Below are 18,925 nucleotides of genomic sequence, written 5' to 3'. Positions count from 1 at the left end.
GCAACACTCTTACTGCAAGACATAACAGAGGTAGAGTATGTCGACGCATTGTGATTTCAAACGGTGCAACAATAAGTTTAGTTATGTAGTCTTGTAGCGAGTAGCAGAGCCAGAGCATATATTTGATAGTTCTTTTGCGTGATTGTGTCTATGTTGCTTGTGTCTTACGAGTTTTTTAGTGTTTTATGCGCTGTACTAGTGGGTGAGACGACGAAGTGTGGGACAATTCAAAGTTTGAATTCGAAGAGACAAGGAAAATCTGAAAATCGAAATATGTATAGCACGACTTGAGTATTTTTTCACTGTATTTTTTAGTGGAAGTGCAGTGTACTCGTAGTTGTGAGTATTTAATTTAGTAATTAAAGTACCTTAAAAATGAATTCATTGCATTTTGTTCAGGCAGATTACTCCCTAGTTTTATTAGTATTAAATAGCACAATTTTTTTTCAGGTTACAATCTTTTGTGAAGTTCTGTACAAATATGGAAAAGAAACGAAAGATTGACAGTGAATGTAGAATTTTTAAAGAGCACTGGGGATGTCAATATTTCGTAGTGGAGTCAAGCAACAAACCAATGTCTATTATTTGCAACGAAGCAATATCAGTCTTCAAAGAATACAATATAAAACGTCATTATGAGACTAAGCACTCTCAGAATTACTCAAAGTTTACAGGATGCGAACGATTAGAAATGTATGAGTCTCTGAAACGCCAGCTAAAATCCCAGCAGTCGCTGTTTAAGAAAGTAAATGCTGAACAACATGCAGCAATGCGTGCTAGTTTTCGTGTGGATCATTTAGTAGCGAAACAGTGTAAGCCATGTACCGACGGTGAATTAATTAAGAACTGCATTATTGCAACAGCAGAAGAAATATGTCCAGGAAAACTTAATTTATTTAAAAACGTAAGTTTGTCGGCAAACACTGTGGTTCGAAGAATAGATGACATTGCACAAAATATATCAGTACAACTGCGTGACAAAAATCAAGACTTAGACTGGTTCTCTTGGGCCGTGGATGAGTCAACAGATGTATCAGATACTGCTCAAGTACTACTTTTTATTCGAGGGATTGACAAAAATTATGAAGTGTATGAAGAGCTCCTTTTCACTATCGCACGGAGAATGGTCTGTCTGTTAATGTGGATAGCCACAAGTTTAACCATGACCTTCCGCTTTGTAAAGATAGAGCTCCGACAATGTGGCGGTGTATTGGTCGCCATAGGCCTCGAGACTCAATTGTTGGCAGTATAGGTACCACCTCAAATATTTGGCGGGCCGGATACCGGGGATGTCCGGCCAGCTAACGCGGGCCGGTTTGCCGTAGTTTGGAGACCCCCGGTCTAATGCAACTAGATGGAGGGCCTTTTTTTATGGTGCATGCGGGTTTCGCTTCTTTTTATTTGTGAAGCATGTCTCTATATACAGCAACCGCGTTCGATAACGAGTTCGTGTTTTCTACTATATTATTGTCTTATGTTATTGGGTTGTAGGACAGAAACAACTTTCGTGGCACAAGTTTCGTGATGTTAAATTAATTGTTTCTACTTACGATCTGCGATCTTATTAGTAAACATGTCCCGTTCTGGAGTTGCATCATTTGCGTGCCCAGGATGTCTTATTTTCAACGTTTCACGAACAAATTTCGACTTAACATCTCTCTTCCACTTTTTGGTTTGGTTTGTTTACTGAATGTATAGCTGCTAGCCGACTTTGTTTTTCGTCTTCTTTTGTTTGTCTTGTTGTGCTTGCATGTAGCATGATACGTATTCTTTTGTGTGTGTGTGTTTTTTAGGCTATATTTGTTATACTTATCTGTTTTCTATTGTTTTAGTGGCTAACTTGATCATTCCATTCGGTCATTCGCCATACATAGAGCGGCATTTAGAATAACATTTGTTTTCTGTTGACGGGCCAATAGTAATTTTCCTTGTCGTAATATTTTTCTTGTCGTGAAAACTACGGAATCACTTGATCTACCGCCCAGTTTCTCATTTTAGACCACTCGGCGACAAAATCAGATGCCTCTGACCGTATACGAACAGCGTCGGATGGGACTTCCACCTGAACAAAAACAGGCTCTCTTCCTTTTGATGCTACGTTGTTTAGGAACTGTCACTTCAGCACACGGAGTTTTCACCCTTTAGTAGATTCATCAGATATCATTTACAGTTCTGCACTTGTAATATCAAAGTAATAATTCCAGTCCCCAAGAACGCGAGCCCTGACAGGTGTAAATATTACCTGAATATCAGTTTTATAGTCACGGCTGTAAATTCCGGCATGAATTATTTACATAAGAATGGAACGTCTGGTAGAAAGAGACTCCGAGGAAGAGCAGTCTGATTTCAAAGAAATGTAGAAGCATCTGAAGCAGAAATCTTAGAAAATAGGTTTAGAAGAGAAAAAAACTTACCACTACAGCATTTCTAGATTTAGAGAAAGTTTTTGGCAATGTTCGCTCTGGACTACACTGATTGAAAATCTGAGGTAGCCGGGATAAAATACAGAAAAGGAAAGATTACCTGTAACTTACACAGGAACAAAACTGCAATTATAAGAGCCTAAGGACGTGAAATACAGGCGCTAGTTGAGAAGGGAGTGAGGCAGGGTTGCGGCTGATTTCCCAACTTATTTAATCTGTACACTGACCAAGTTGTGATGGAAACAAATTTTGGGGAGGGAATTAGAGCTAAAGAAGAAAGTATAAAAACATTGAGGTTTGCCGATGGAATTGATAGCGTCTTCAAATATGTGTATAAACATCGACACGGTAAAACATCCACAACAGTAAAACAAGAGTACTGGAATAGAGCCAAATTAAATCAGGCGATGATAAGGACATTAGGGAAGGAAATAAAACACTGAAATTAGTAGCAGTGCAATAAAACAACTGATGATGGTTGAGGAAGAGAGCACATAAAGTGCAGACCGGTAATAGAAAGAAAAACTTCTTTGAAAAAGAACTATTTATTAAAATCGAATATAAATTCGAATCTTAGGATGTCCTTCTGAAGATATTTATCTAGTACAGAAGTAAAAAGTGGACTACTAGCTGTTCAGAAAGGAAGGTTGTAGCAGCTTTTGCAATGTTGTGCTACAGGAGAATGCTGAATTAGATCAGTGTACTGAATAACTAATGGCGAGTTACTGAATCACTCTGAAGAGAGAGTAAAATTTTTGATACGACTTGACTAAAAATAGGGTTCGATTGGTAGGACTCATTCTGAGGATTCAAAGAATAGTTATTTTGGTACTAAAGGAAAGTGTGAAAGCAAAAATCGTAGCAGGTGACCAATCACTGAGCACGTTCAAATGGATGTGTGTTGCAGTACTTAAGCGAATGAGAATCAACTTGTACGGGGTACACTAACGAGCAGATCTGCAGCAAACCAGGCTTCAGACTAAAGACCACAACAACAAATGAATTCATCAGACATCATTAACAGTTTCGTAATTCTAATAACATGCATTTTGTCATGTACGTGATGTACGGTGGTAAGAGTTTCGTTATATACAGAAAATTGTAATTTTAGTAATATTTTGAATGTCGCATGTAAAAGTAAAGCTTAATAGCATCTGAGTAATAGCGGGTAACATCTCTGCTAAAGAAGTTGCGCACGAGAGACTGTTTGTAGAACCTTAGCTTGCGAGTGGAGCGCAGTTTTGGAGGGACACAGGAGTCGAGCTGTGTCTTGCGATGCAGTAAGGTCGTGCTGCGTGCCGGCAATAATTTTCTTATATTATTTTTCATTTATGGAGAAATATTTTCTAAATTCATTCAGAAGACTTTAAAAGGTACTGTAATATCGCATTTGCCGAGAGATCCAAGCGTAGTAGTTAATTTTGTCAGGGATTTAGATTTTTATGAAAAGATAAAATGTGAAATTTACTGATTTTTCTTCATAGATGGATACCATAGGTGTTTGCAAGAGAGTAAAGAGAATTCGTTGACGTTTTCCTACTATTAATGTAAAGTGAATTTATAATATTTTAAGTATTAAAATACACTCCTGGAAATTGAAATAAGAACACCGTGAATTCATTGTCCCAGGGAGGGGAAACTTTATTGGCACATTCCTGGGGTCAGATACATCACATGATCACACTGACAGAACCACAGGCACATAGACACAGGCAACAGAGCATGCACAATGTCGGCACTAGTACAGTGTATATCCACCTTTCGCAGCAATGCAGGCTGCTATTCTCCCATGGAGACGATCGTAGAGATGCTGGATGTAGTCCTGTGGAACGGCTTGCCATGCCATTTCCACCTGGCGCCTCAGTTGGACCAGCGTTCGTGCTGGACGTGCAGACCGCGTGAGACGACGCTTCATCCAGTCCCAAACATGCTCAATGGGGGACAGATCCGGAGATCTTGCTGGCCAGGGTAGTTGACTTACACCTTCTAGAGCACGTTGGGTGGCACGGGATACATGCGGACGTGCATTGTCCTGTTGGAACAGCAAGTTCCCTTGCCGGTCTAGGAATGGTAGAACGATGGGTTCGATGACGGTTTGGATGTACCGTGCACTATTCAGTGTCCCCTCGACGATCACCAGTGGTGTACGGCCAGTGTAGGAGATCGCTCCCCACACCATGATGCCGGGTGTTGGCCCTGTGTGCCTCGGTCGTATGCAGTCCTGATTGTGGCGCTCACCTGCACGGCGCCAAACACGCATACGACCATCATTGGCACCAAGGCAGAAGCGACTCTCATCGCTGAAGACGACACGTCTCTATTCGTCCCTCCATTCACGCCTGTCGCGACACCACTGGAGGCTGGCTGCACGATGTTGGGGCGTGAGCGGAAGACGGCCTAACGGTGTGCGGGACCGTAGCCCAGCTTCATGGAGACGGTTGCGAATGGTCCTCGCCGATACCCCAGGAGCAACAGTGTCCCTAATTTGCTGGGAAGTGGCGGTGCGGTCCCCTACGGCACTGCGTAGGATCCTACGGTCTTGGCGTGCATCCGTGCGTCGCTGCGGTCCGGTCCCAGGTCGACGGGCACGTGCACCTTCCGCTGACCACTGGCGAGAACATCGATGTACTGTGGAGACCTCACGCCCCACGTGTTGAGCAATTCGGCGGTACGTCCACCCGGCCTCCCGCATGCCCACTATACGCCCTCGCTCAAAGTCCGTCAACTGCACATACGGTTCACGTCCACGCTGTCGCGGCATGCTACCAGTGTTAAAGACTGCGATGGAGCTCCGTATGCCACGGCAAACTGGCTGACACTGACGGCGGCGGTGCACAAATGCTGCGCAGCTAGCGCCATTCGACGGCCAACACCGCGGTTCCTGGTGTGTCCGCTGTGCCGTGCGTGTGATCATTGCTTGTACAGCCCTCTCGCAGTGTCCGGGGCAAGTATGGTGGGTCTGACACACCGGTGTCAATGTGTTCTTTTTTCCATTTCCAGGAGTGTATTTTGCCTTAGTGATGGAAAGTTTTGTTAATACAGTTACTTTATTGTTTTCCCATCAATCAGCATTCATCTCTTTATTTCAAGTTTCACATATATAATTTTGCTTTCACAAGTGTCTCAGTAATAGAATGTAATTGACAATGCTCTCTGCAGTAATGAGCTTTATTGGCACAGAAGTTTTGTGAGTATCTCGGTAGCTTAAAGCACACATTGCACATCGCGTTGCTGGTAGTTCCAATTTTTATTTTTTAACTAACGTAGGAGTAGCAGCTGCAGTAGTTTGAAGATAGCAGCAGCACAGCATATATTCACTGTGCAAACATGGAGGGCATTTATAATTTACGTGTGACGCAAATACCATTTAAACAGTGACCAGCTTTTCAGACAGGGCATTTTTGATATTTATTTTCATATTTTTCTCGCACGCAGATTGGTTGTACTACTGCTAACAGGACATTTTCCCTAAATTTAATAGAACACGCTGTACTCTCTCCATGAGCATTGCAGTACACAATTTAATGTTGAATTTCTGACTAACTTTTGCTCTGCTGATCACTTCTTTAGAATTAGGAGATTACTTGTGAACTTAAATACGAGCTTAACTGTTTCTCTAACTACGAGTTCAACTTCGCATTAGCACACAGACAAAATACCAGGAAATAAAACTATACATTTCCACACAACAAAAACAAATTAGGCACCTTCATGGTGTAAAGTTTTATTTCGGTTTCAGACGTTCCTCCTTGTGTTGTAGTTTACAACACATTCCACGCTAGTACCGAAGCTGTGTGGCTGTGCCATGCAGTACAGCGACCATCATTCATAGTCAAGCAGTTTTCCTCGTTTCGCTACGAGGAAATCTGTATCCGCCCAACAGCAGAGTGAAAACTTCCGCAAGTTACTTGGACAACGTTTGTTTTCCTTTCGTCACGCGAAATTCTCGGAATTCTGACGCCAAGTGTTAGTTTAGAAGCATGTTTCAAACTTACCGAATTTCTCTCTTTAGAAAACACTGAGTAATTTTTAGTAATTTCTCAGCCTGAAAGAGGAGCCACAATCATGTTAAAAACGAAAAAAAGGACTGGTAGAACATCTAGAGGGTTCGATCCCCTCCTTCGAAAGCGTCAGATTGCAAAGCCTGGGCTACTCTCAGGGTGGAATATCCGTCTTCGAAGATTGTGTCTGTCTGTCTGTCTGGCTGTCTGCCCGCCGCTTGCTGCTGTCGCTGTTCATTCGTTCGTTCGTCCGTCCGCCTGCCTACTCGCTGTCCATCGCCGTCGTCGTAACCGCTGCCGCCACCGCCGCCGCCGCCTGCTGTTCGTCCGTCGTTTCGCCGCCGACCATCGCCGACGCCTGCTGCACGTCCGTCTGTCCGTCGCCGTTCGTCTGCAATGAGTACTCCCACCTCCACCGTCATCTACACCTCCCCCTCCCCCTCTCCCACAGTCACTTCCTGGAGTGCCGCTCCTGGCCTCCCTCCTAACACCTCCCCTTCCCTTCCCCCACTTACCCATCCCCCTATCTCCTCCCCTGCTGTATACCCACACCTCTACACCCTTCCTCCAGCCTCAACAGCTCCCACTCCTACCCCCGCCCTCACGTACGCCTCTGTTGCCGCCTCTCAGGTGGTCAGCTTCCCCTCTCTCACCGACCCTGTCGCTTCGTCTTCTGCATCTCCCGCACGCATCACGTCGCGCCGAGCCACCATCGCCACCACTGAACCAGCTGCTTCTCCCGGGGCCTCTGCTACGCCACAGGGATCTTCCACCCGCCACCTCCCTCTCCTCCCCATCCCCCTCCCCTCTTCCCAGCCTCCAGTCTCCAATAAACCTCAAAAGCGCGTCCTTACTGACACTGCTCCTGCCACTTCCCACAAAAAATCAACACCACCTCCCCCTCCCCCCGCCGTCACCATGGACACCACCCCTCCTCCTGCCACCCATACCTTGGCCCCCACCCTCCACACCTTTGTCCTGTCAACTCCTGATCCTAAGTTCCTTGACGCTCGTACCAAGGAAATATGGAAGTACTTACCTGGTGCTCCCATCTCCCAATTCATTCCCCGTAGGGACTCAGTCCTTATCAAGTCCCCGTCCCCGTCCTTTCACACAGACCTCCTGCGAAAACTCCCACGAGTTATGTTTGACCCCCACGCCTCTCTGACACCCTTCCTTTCCGCTTCCACTCCTCGTCAGCCCCAGCCTCCCCATGGCCCCCCCCCCCCCCCACCTACACCGCTGTGATCACCAAGCTCAGCCCAGTGATCACGGAGGATGAAGTGTTGGTAGAACTGAACTCCCACCCGGACTTGGAAATCCGCTCTGCCCGCCGTATCCACAATGCCTCTGGTCCCACCTACCTCATGCGGGTATTCTCTGAATCCGCCCCATCCATAGACCATCTCCTCACCCAGGGTGCCCTGATATACCACCGTCGCCACCCTGTTGAATCCTCCAAATCCCCTCCCAAATCCTACCGTTGCCAGCGGTGCCTGATGTACAATGACCAACTGACTCCCAACTGCAAAAACCCCCCCACCTGTCCCCATTGCAAGGCCTCCCACTTTCTTAAGAACTACCCCAACCTCGCTGCTCCTCCTTCCTGTAATACCTGTGATGGCCCCCATCCCACCTACTCCCACAAGTGTAAAGCTAAACCCCCTCCCAGTTCATCCCGTCGATCCCCCTGTCCATCCCAACAATTCCCTCCGTCCACCCCCCACGGCCGAGGACATCATCCGGTTCATTACCATTGTACTCCAAAACATTCACCCTTTTCAGTGCCCCCACACCTTCCAACAAATATCCCTTGCTGCTCGCTCTGTTTTCCACCTGAACACCTTCGCCACTTACTCCCACAACCAAGCCAACTTCACCTTCACCCGCCTCGACACCCTAGTTTAAGTCTCTTCCCTTCCCTCTCTTCCCCCCCTCCTTCCAGTCATGGCGCGGCACGAGTCTCACATCCTCTTCCAGAACATTCGCTCCTTCCACTCCAACAAATACCTCCTCATACACACCCTCTCCCACCACCAGGTCGACACCTTCCTCTTGAACGAAACCTTTCTCCAGCCCCACCATCCTATTCGCACCTCCCCCTATATCCTCCACCGCACTGACGCTCCTGGTCCTCGTGCGCAGGGTGGAGTCGCGATTGGCCACCTTAAGCATATCCCCGTCTGGCCACAACCTCTCCTCAATGACCCCACTGAACACTTTATCCTTAGCGTCTTCTTCCCCTCCCTCACCATTACCTGTGCCACTATCTATGTCCGCTCCACTGCTCCTCTTCCTTATGACTTCATCTCACACATTGACCACACCTTCTCCACCTATGTGATTGCCGCCGACCTCAACATCCATAGCCACACTCCTGCTGCCCTTCGGTGGTGGCATCAGTTCCTCTCCACAATCCAAGGTGACCTTGTTCCCCTTCCCCAGCACACCCGACCCGAAAGTAACACCACCCCCGATGTTGTCATTGCCTCCGCCAACCTCCTTGGGCGTATCACTGTCGCCGTCCTTGACCCCACAGGTAGCGATCACCTCCCCGTCCTTCTCACCATAACGTCTGCAAACCGCCCCCCTCCGGCTCCGCACCCTGCACCCCCTCCCAAGGTCATCCATGACTATCGCCGTGCCAACTGGGATGCCTACCGGGACTCCATCTCCATCCAGGTCGAAAGCCACCCTCTTACCTATCGTCATCCTGACGACATCATCCATGCCTCGTCCTTCCTTCAGAAGGTAATTGCTGATGCCGTGGAGGCCCATGTTCCTACTAAACCCATCCACCCACACCGTCCCACTCTCCCTCCGCAGGCTGTCCTCCTCCTCCATGAATCCCGCCGTCCCTATCGCTCCTTCCTGCGCACTCGTGACAGGGATACACTCCAACGCCACCGGCAAATACAGTGACACGTACGGAACCTTATTACAGCAACGAAACGCCGAGACTGGCGCCAGACCTGCACACGACTCAACGCCACCCTCCCTATCAACTCCTCCAAGTACTGGTCCGCCTTCCATCGTCTTACTGGTTCCCTATCCGCTCCCCACTACCCCCTTCTCCATAACGATCGCCCCCTTCCTGACAACCTCAGTAAGGCCAACCACATCGCTTCCCACCTTTCCGAGGTCTTCTTCATCCCCGATGATCCCCACTTTGATTATTATCTTTTCCCCACCGTCATGGAACGTGCCGATACCTTGGTCACTCCACTTGCTCCTAGTCTCCAGTACTTGGGGCAGTTGCCCCCCTCTGACATCAACACTCCCATCACAGCACAAGACATTGAACTTATCCTCCAGTCCAAATGCAACATGGCCCCTGGTCATGACTGTGTCACCTACCGTCACCTTCGAGAAAGCCCCTATTCCTTCCTGACTGTCCTCGCCAATCTCTATAATGTCATCCTCTCTACTGGCTTCTACCCTGACCTGTGGAAGACCTCCCGCGTCCTCTTATTCCTCAAACCCAACAAACCCCCTTCTGTCGCCTCTTCCTATTGTCCCATCTGCCTCACCTCTGTCTTCAGTAAGGTCTTTGAATCCATCCTCTCCCGCCGTATCCATCAGCACCTTGCTCAACACCACCTCCTCCCCCTTACCCAGTGTGGCTTCTGACCCTCCTTCTCTGCTGAAGACCAACTCCTCAATCTTGTTCACCTTCTGTCCCTCCAGCTCAACTCCCGTCGCTCCTCCAAAATGCCTATGACCGTGTATGGCATCCCAGTCTCCTCTTTAAACTCCAAACCTACGCCCTGCCTATCAATTTTGTCCGTCTGGTCGCTTCCTTCCTCTCGCACCGTCCTTCCTATGTCACCCTCCACAACATCAACTCCCGTATCTTTTATCCCACGGCTGAAGTCCCCCAGGGTTCTGTCCTCTCCCCTCTCCTTTATCTTTTGTATACTGCTGATATGCCCAAGCCACCCCCACCAGTCCACCTTCTCCAGTATGCTGATGACACCGCCTTCCTGGCTCTCTATCCTGCCCTTCAACGGTCTCAACGTACCCTCCAAACCCACCTCAACCAGTTCACCACTTGGTGTAACCAGTGGTTCCTCTGTCTCAACCCCTCCAAAACCCAGGCGATCATCATAGGCCGCACCACTCGCTCCTTTTGCCTCCATGATTTCTACCTCACCCTTCATGGTCGTCCTATCCAGCTCACCCCCACCCTGAAATACCTTGGCCTCACCCTCGACCAACACCTCACCTGGACCCCTCATCTGCAGACCATCCAGCAGAAAGCTCATTCCCGCCTCCGTCTTCTGAAACTCCTGTCTGGCCGGACATGGGGATTGCATCCTTCTACCATCCTCCACACCTACAAATCCCTCATCCGTCCTATCCTCTGTTATGCCAGCGTTGCCTGGATCTCAGCCCCCACCCGCTTTTACAAGGCCCTCCAAATCCTTGAACGCCATGCACTCCGCCTTGCCTTCCATATCCGCCTTCCTTCCCCCACACAGCTCCTGTATGAACTGTTCCCCTTCCCCCACCTCCTCCTGTTCCTCCAACATCTCCGCATCCTTTACATCGTTCGCAGGCTTGATCCCCCCACCCTCTGGTTTCTTCCTTCCTCTCCACCCCCCACCTGTTGCCGCGCCTCTATCGCTGTATCCCTCCCTCTCTCCACCTCCACACCCTCCATCTCCTTCATCAGGGCAATTTCCAACGCCTCCCCCTCCCAGATGACGAACTTCGCCGTGACATCTACCCTTCCTTCCAACTATAACTTGGCCTAGTTCCCCCCCCCCCTCCCCAGGGCCCCCTTTTTCCTCTTCCCTCCTTCTCCCAGAGCGGATTTTCCTCCATCCCCCCTCCCCTGAGACCCAGCACCCCATACTTGCCTATTTCCTTCCCACATCCCTCCCTACCTGGCCCTCTTCAGCGCGGCCCCCCGCTCATCTCCCCCATCCCTCCCTCCCTCCCTCCCTTTTTCAGGTCTCCCTCATCTCCTAGCGCCTGGCAGATCCTCTGTATTGATCATCATCAGTGTGCCACATCAGTGTTATGTTTAGTGCTGTTTCTCCTGTGCGTCAAGAGGTGTGATTTTAATTGTGTACTGCCTTGAGGTTCGCCGTCAGTGTTACGTTGTGTGCTATGCCATCCGTCGATACCTTTATGCTCCAGTCATACTGTGCCTTGTGTTCTTTTAATCGTCGCAGTGTGTGGCTTTTTGTGTGTGCTACTTTTAAACAGTTTTTTATCTCCATTTTACAGTCCCCCCATTTTTTTTGTCTATTGCCTTCCATGATGGCAACGGCCTTGCCGCAGTGGATACACCGGTTCCCGTGAGATCACCGAAGTTAAGCGCTGTTGGGCGTGGCCGGCTCTTGGATGGGTGACCATCCAGCCGCCATGCGCTGTTGCCATTTTTTCGGGGTGCACTCAGCCTCGTGATGCCAATTGAGGAGCTACTCGACCGATTAGTAGCGGCTTCGGTCAAGAAAACCATCTTAACGACCGGGAGAGCGGTGTGCTGACCCCACGCCCCTCCTATCCGCATCCTCCTCGGAGGATGACACGGCGGTCGGATGGTCCCGGTAGGCCATTCGTGGCCTGACGACGGAGTTAGTTATTGCCTTCCATGATGTTCCCCCTTTTTTATATCTATGTTCACATTATTCTCTCGTTGCTGTTTTTAAATGTCTTCTATTGTTTTGTTCTATGTCTTTCGGCTGAAGAGCAGCGCATATGCTGCTGCCAGCCCGCCCCGATGGGGAATTGAAATACAATAAAGAAAAAAAAAAAAAAACTGGTAGAAATGAACTTCCTCGTGAACTGCAATATTTGAAAAGCGTCTTTCGTTTCAGTCTAACGCAGTTCGTGCGCTGCCCGTCGTATTTTCAATCTGTGTTGCAAGCTAAGTTGAGATTTACCACTTTTAGGAGTGCAGTTAGCAGTACTTTGAATTATCAGTTTCAGAACAGTAATCAACAGGAAAAGGGATTTCGACGAGACTTAGGCTCTGAACTGGGCCATGTGCTGGTTACTGTATTACAAAATAACATGCTTTATGAAAGACACTGAGCATGTGAAACAACAGATAAGTGATTATTTAAAACATTGAAATTTTAATTTATTGTCATTAGTCCATTACTCCTATCTAAGTAGCGAGTATGAGTTTATTTTTCAGTCCAGGGGAGCTAAGATGCGGACAAGTGGACTGTACTAGGGCGTGTTGAAAGGTAATGCCTCTGAATTTTTTACGTGAAAACTGTTAAAACTTTTTAAATGAAACGAACATTATTGACGTACTAGATCTTTACTCTTCATGTATACATATTTGCAGACCTCTGTCGTAAGAGAGCTCACAATTGGAGGAGGAGGAGGAGGAGATTAGTGTTTCACGTCCCGTCGACAACGAGCTTATTAGAGACGGAGCGCAAGCTCGGGTGAGGGAAGGATGGGGAAGGAAATCGGCCGTGCCCTTTCAAAGGAACCATCCCGGCATTTGCCTGAAGGGATTTAGGGAAATCACGGAAAACCTAAATCAGGATGGCCGGAGACGGGATTGAACCGTCGTCCTCCCGAATGCGAGTCCAGTGTGCTAACCACTGCGCCACCTCGCTCGGTCAGCTCACAATTGTAGCGTATAACTTGGCGTTTTGAAACGAAACTATGTCGATGCGTGAGAAACAGCGTCACGTCATAGAGTTTCAAATTCGAAGAGTTCCTCCACATATGGAACACTCTCTTCTTGAGTATGACGGTGCCAGACAACACAAGAACGTTGCGTAATCTGCAACAGTCCTACGCCTAGGATTGACTGTCGTCTATCGTCCTCCACATAGTCCCTATTTTCATCGGTTTCCAAAAGTTAAAAAACACCTTCGAGAACTTCACTTTCACAGTGATGAAGCGGTACAGGCAGAGGTGATATTATGGTTCTGGCGACAGAGTCAAGCATTCTCCATGACTGTTTCAACAAACTGGTCTCACGTTGGGCGAAATGTGTTCGTCGCCAGGGTGACTATGTTGAGAAATAAATGTGTGGACATGAAGTATAAAGATGTAGAATGTTAATAACGTTTGTTTTATTTAAAAAGCTCTCAGTGGTTTCACATAAAATATACGGCGGCATTACTTTTCAGCAAAGCCCCGTAATGTATGAGTATCAGGTTTTTGGATCTTCTTTGTTTATTCGTCGAAGTAATCTACAGGCTCTAGCGTCGTTGTCCAAACAAAATGACGACACAGAGAAACAAACCAGTGACCTCACCGTTTGAAGGGAAATAACACTGCAGCAATCCTTCCTCAATTCGTGTGGAAGTGTACAGTAACAATACACCATCGTATTATGAGAATGGTTAGCTGCGCAGAGGCTTCCAGTATGGCCGAACATGTGTGGATGAGGAAGAACGGTTATGTAACTATCATGCGTTATCAAAAGCTAAAACCACGCTAAATACATTGCCACAGTTTCTTTTGGTTGAGATTTGCATTCTGCTTAATTCCAGGTTTGATTATTTGTCCCTTGTATTTATACATTCTTTTATATAACTATCATGCGTTATCAAAAGCTAAAACCAAGCTAAGTACATTGCCACAATTTCTTTTGGTTGAGATTTGCATTCTGCATAATTCCATGTTCGATTATTTGCCCCTAATATCGAGATCTTTAAGGTGACAACAGATAGCTATTTGTAAAAGCTTAAATATTTTTCTTCTGATTTACATGAAGGTCTTTTTTACTTATTTATTATTGTTGCTTATTGCCTGTTGCTTTCTGGGGCGTTAACTGAGGTTTTAAGCAAGTGTTCATGGACGCTTTTAACTGCAATGTCTTCCTGTCTGTTCAAGTAGTACCTTAATTGATACTGCATGGTACGGATTTATTTTGAAACAAAACCACGTGATTGAGGTGAAGCAACACGGAAGCTCATGATTTGGAAAGTCATCATCCGTTGAATTTGAAATGCTAAATTTTTTTCCCGAGTTTTTCGGCATTTTAAGAATAATTATACTCATTAAAACTTGTCAAATTCCACATATTAAAAATTAGTTACTAAACAAATATTTTGTAGATGACATGTACAGTATTTTGTGCGCTGGCGTCTTACCACTGCCACCTCCTCGCTTGCTAAAGATTTCAGTGTCACAGAGAGACTGCAGCGAACTAAGAAGCCGAAACATGGATTCAGCGCCAACGATAAAATACAAAGATTTGTCACCACAGATAATAATGCTGAGTGTTCTTTCGACTGACATGATATGGTGCTAATTGGTTATGTTGGTAAAGAGCAAACCATCACTTGGCATATCGCCAAAATCTCCTGGCGAGTTTGCGGGAGGCTTTTAAGACAGAAAGGAGTCTAAGTGGGTGTTTTGATTCGAGAGCAACACCCCAGTTCATTCTGCACAGGACACGAACACTGCTTATTTAAGGCTTCAAGTTCTGATTCAGTCCCTTATTCTACTGACGTGCTATGCAGTGACTCATTCCTCTTTCACAAATGGAGAGTAACTACGCAGCAGGCGTTTCGAGAATGACGATGATTCGATTATCTAGGGAAACATTTCCTAATTACAGACTCTGCAACCAAAGTCGCGGTCAGGGCATCCATCTGTGGGGAAAAATGAGTCGCATTGGATATGTAAAGAAGGACTAGCACCATAGCCATCACCAACTTTCATGATCGCTGCTTGATTTGTAAAAGGGGAATGTCAGGTTGAGGGTCGAAAAAAGTCGACTTTATTTTGTTACGGAATTCGCATGTACGAGTATATACACTTTGAAGAATTATTACCAAGAATATTATGGGCGATCTCCAAAAAGTAACGACTCCCTGAGCGTTTGAAGCCGAGTGTGCACAACACAAAACGCCATTTCCAGAAGTCGCTATCGATTCCATCACCCCTATTCATACCGCTTTTTAGTAAACTTGATTTGCTGGAGTGTTATTTGTGCGGTTTTACTCAAAATGTTAACGAAAGTTTCAATAGTCGCATTTGGAGATACGTTGCAAAAATAACATCCAGCCGAAGCGAAATTGTCAACATTCCTTCAAATTTGGACGTATGTGAATTCAGTGTAGGCCAGACTGCATTAATGTACGTGGCAAACGCCCTTTAAATCAAAATCGACGATGACACGCTCCAATTCTGTGAAGGTAAGGGCGCCAGCGGCGATGCGGTCAGTTACGAAAAGGGCTTTGAGGACGAAAATGAGGGCTTATCAGGTCAAAGTAGCAGACAGTGGCCATCCACTAGCAGGGGCGATAGTTATTATGGACCAGGGATCAATGATTTCCCGTAAGTTTCAACCTTTGTCCCTTTTTTATATGATAAATACTTGTCACACTTTCAACACGTTTTCCTCAAAACCAGTTTTGCGGCATAGTTGTCGTCGGCCACGCTGCAAATTTTCATACGGTTTCAATGGATTTTGGTCTCCTATGAAGCAAATGTAATTCTCATCAATTAATTGTAGCCGACGTTTTTTACGTTGGTATTCAGCACTTTTTTAGACCAAAAAGAAGGGGTCCAGTATCTATAATTTCGCCAATCTTTTTCCTTTTTTTTTTCCAAACCTCTACGTTGAACAAAAATTACATTTGTAAGGATCAAGGTGATATGATAATTTCATGTTTCAGGTAACCACAACAGTAGTCTACCTCCATTCAGTACTGCCTCTGGAAAATCGCAATTACACAGTGAAGATATTAATATTTTTTGATAAAAAATGCCCATAAAAACTTCAATGTATGCTTTATTCATTGCAGAAAATCCCATTTGTCTGCTATAGTCCAGTAGGGAGAAAAGAAATCCTGAATTTGCGCAATGTTTTCGTCCGTCACCGTGTCGTTCCCCCTTAAAGGTAATGGTTGAGGTTTAATATTATCGTCATATTTCTAAGTACGCCGTATGATATAGATTGACTCTCACATACAAGGTTACTGCAACCAGCCAATTGTTACAATGCTGTTTATTTATTTAAACAGCGCCGTTACCGGTTTCGAACCGACAGGTTCATCTTCAGACGACCAGTCAACGTTTTACATTAGCTTTCGCCTTCTGTTTCCCCAATAGACGAAAGTTCCTTCAGGTGGTGGTGGTGCCCAACAACCGAACCAAGAAGTGAGGCAATGTCTTTGTAACTGTAATTGTGCCTCACAACGATTTTAAGTGATGGAAACAAATTGTTAAACATGTCCCCTTTAATAATTATTAAACATCCTCCCTTTAATAATTTGTTTACATGACTTAAAATCGTTGTGAGGTACAATTACAGTTAAAAAGACATTATCTCACATCTTCTTTTGGTTGTAGGACACCACCACCTCAAGGAAATTTCGTCGACTGGTAAAACAAAAGGCGAAAGCTAATGTAAAGCGTGAAATAGCCGTCTGAAGATGAACCTGTTTAAATAAATAAATACGAGGCGTGTTTTTTAAGTAAGTACCGTTTTGAATTTAAAAAAAGACGTGCTAATATATCTCAGTAATTTTATTTTTACATGAAAGCCTGTACCTTAATCTACGCACTGACGCCATTAGAGTCTGATTCTTCCTTGTTTACATTGTGTACTGAGTGTTTAAGATACCTCCAATAATCGTGAGTCCCGCCGACTGTGAAGTACGGTCTGTTATAAGATTTCTTAGTGCTAAAGGCCTAAAAGCGATCGATATTCATCGTGAGATCTGTGCAGTTTACGGAAAAAACATTATGAGTGATGGAATGGTAAGAAAGTGCGTGAGAGCATTTAATGATCGCCGCACAAATGTGAATGATGAACAACGGAGTGGGCGTCCTTCAGTCGTTAAGGAAAGTTTGGTGCAGGAAGTGGACAATAAAGTGAGAGAAAACATACGCTTTACGATTTCCTCCTTGCGGGATGACTTTCCTAATGTTTCTCGTAGTGTTTTGTATGGCATTGTGACCGAGCATTTGAATGCCCGAAAATTGTGCACCCGTTGGGTACCGAAAATGTTGACGGATGTGCACAAAACAAAACGTTTAGACAGTGCATTGACTTTCCTTGACCGCTACCACAACGAAGGTGATGATTTCTTAAGCCAAATTGTTACGGGCGATTAAACATGGATGGCCTACGTCACTTCAGAATCAAAGCAACAGTCCATGGAAGTTGAGCAAGGGCATCGTTTTGCTGCAAGACAATGCCCGTCCGCATTTGGCGAATCAGACCATAGATCTCATCACATGTTTTCGATTGGAAACCCTAGATCATCCTCCGAACAGCCCCGATGTAGCGCTCAGTGACTACCATCTGTTCCTGCACTTGAAGAAACACCTGGGCGGTCAGCGTCTTCAACACGATGACGAAGTCAAAACAGTGGTGATACAGTGGTTAACAAGTCAGGCGGCAGGCTTCTATGAGGAGGGTATTCAAAAACTGGTACAACGTTATGACAAGTGCCTCAATATTGACGGAAATTATGTAGAAAAGTAGGTTAAGGTACAGTCTTTCATGTAAACATAAAATTATTGAGATATCTTAGCACATCTTTTTTTAATTTCAAAACGATACTTATTTAAAAAACATGCCTCGTAGCATTATAAAAAGTGGCTGGTTCCTGTAATCTTCTGTGTAAGTCAACCTGGTGAAAGGGTACAGTACCGCCCGACATCGAAAATAGGTACAACATTCTTCGTTATTCTTGTCAGAACGACGTATTTTTTGTAATAATAACTCAATTTCACTTAATACACCGAAGCCGGATACCAGTGTAGGAAAGAAGGACAATTTATTTATTTAATTGATCACATGTGCACTCCCACAAAATAAATCCCTACATCCAATTTGGTGAGATCTGTGAAATGAATGAATTTATGATCGTCTGATAACCGCATATAGTGAATGTGCAATATATGATCATCTTTGAGACGGTCCACCAAAGAGATGAAATTTACCTGAGCTTTAAGCGCCTGAAATGTGGCTGGCCAATACGGTAGCATGGTGGTCCCCCACCTTGAGGGAGGTGCGAGATGACCTGAAGAACGGCCATGTTTCAGCACTCTGGCGCTGGATCTTGTGTTGGTAAGACCTGTCTTAGGTGTGCTCCGTAAAGACAAAAGAGTGGAGAAAATGGTATGTATGTGAAATACTTAAGAGTAGTTTGGAATAATTATTTCTCTATTTCAGTAACTTTTGGGGGGAGAATTAAATGACAGGCAGGTAATAGTAAGGGGATCGTAGTAATCTTCGAAAGTGACCAACGGTCACAACGAAACAACGTCTAGCAATAAGTTGAAATACTTGCGAGTGCTAGTACTAAGTTGAAATACTTCCGAGTGCTAAAGTTAAGCTGAATTACTCGCGTGTGTACTAGAAGTTGGAAATATTTAAGAAATGGCGTGTGCAAGACTTGAAATTAGAGACGAGTACTTCCACGTGGTCAGTACTGTGTGAGTCTCAATTTGTGTGTGAGACAACGGATAAAGAGAAGTACTCGTCCATGGTATCAGTTGAGGACTCACGTGTGTGACGAATATGTTTTTAATATTACTTTGCGTGTTATGTTT

This window comes from Schistocerca americana, chromosome 1, assembly GCF_021461395.2.
Source record: "Schistocerca americana isolate TAMUIC-IGC-003095 chromosome 1, iqSchAmer2.1, whole genome shotgun sequence".
NCBI classification, from domain to species: Eukaryota; Metazoa; Arthropoda; class Insecta; order Orthoptera; family Acrididae; genus Schistocerca; species Schistocerca americana.
The sequence above is the reverse complement of the archived record's forward strand: the minus strand, read 5'-3'. Positions refer to the sequence as shown.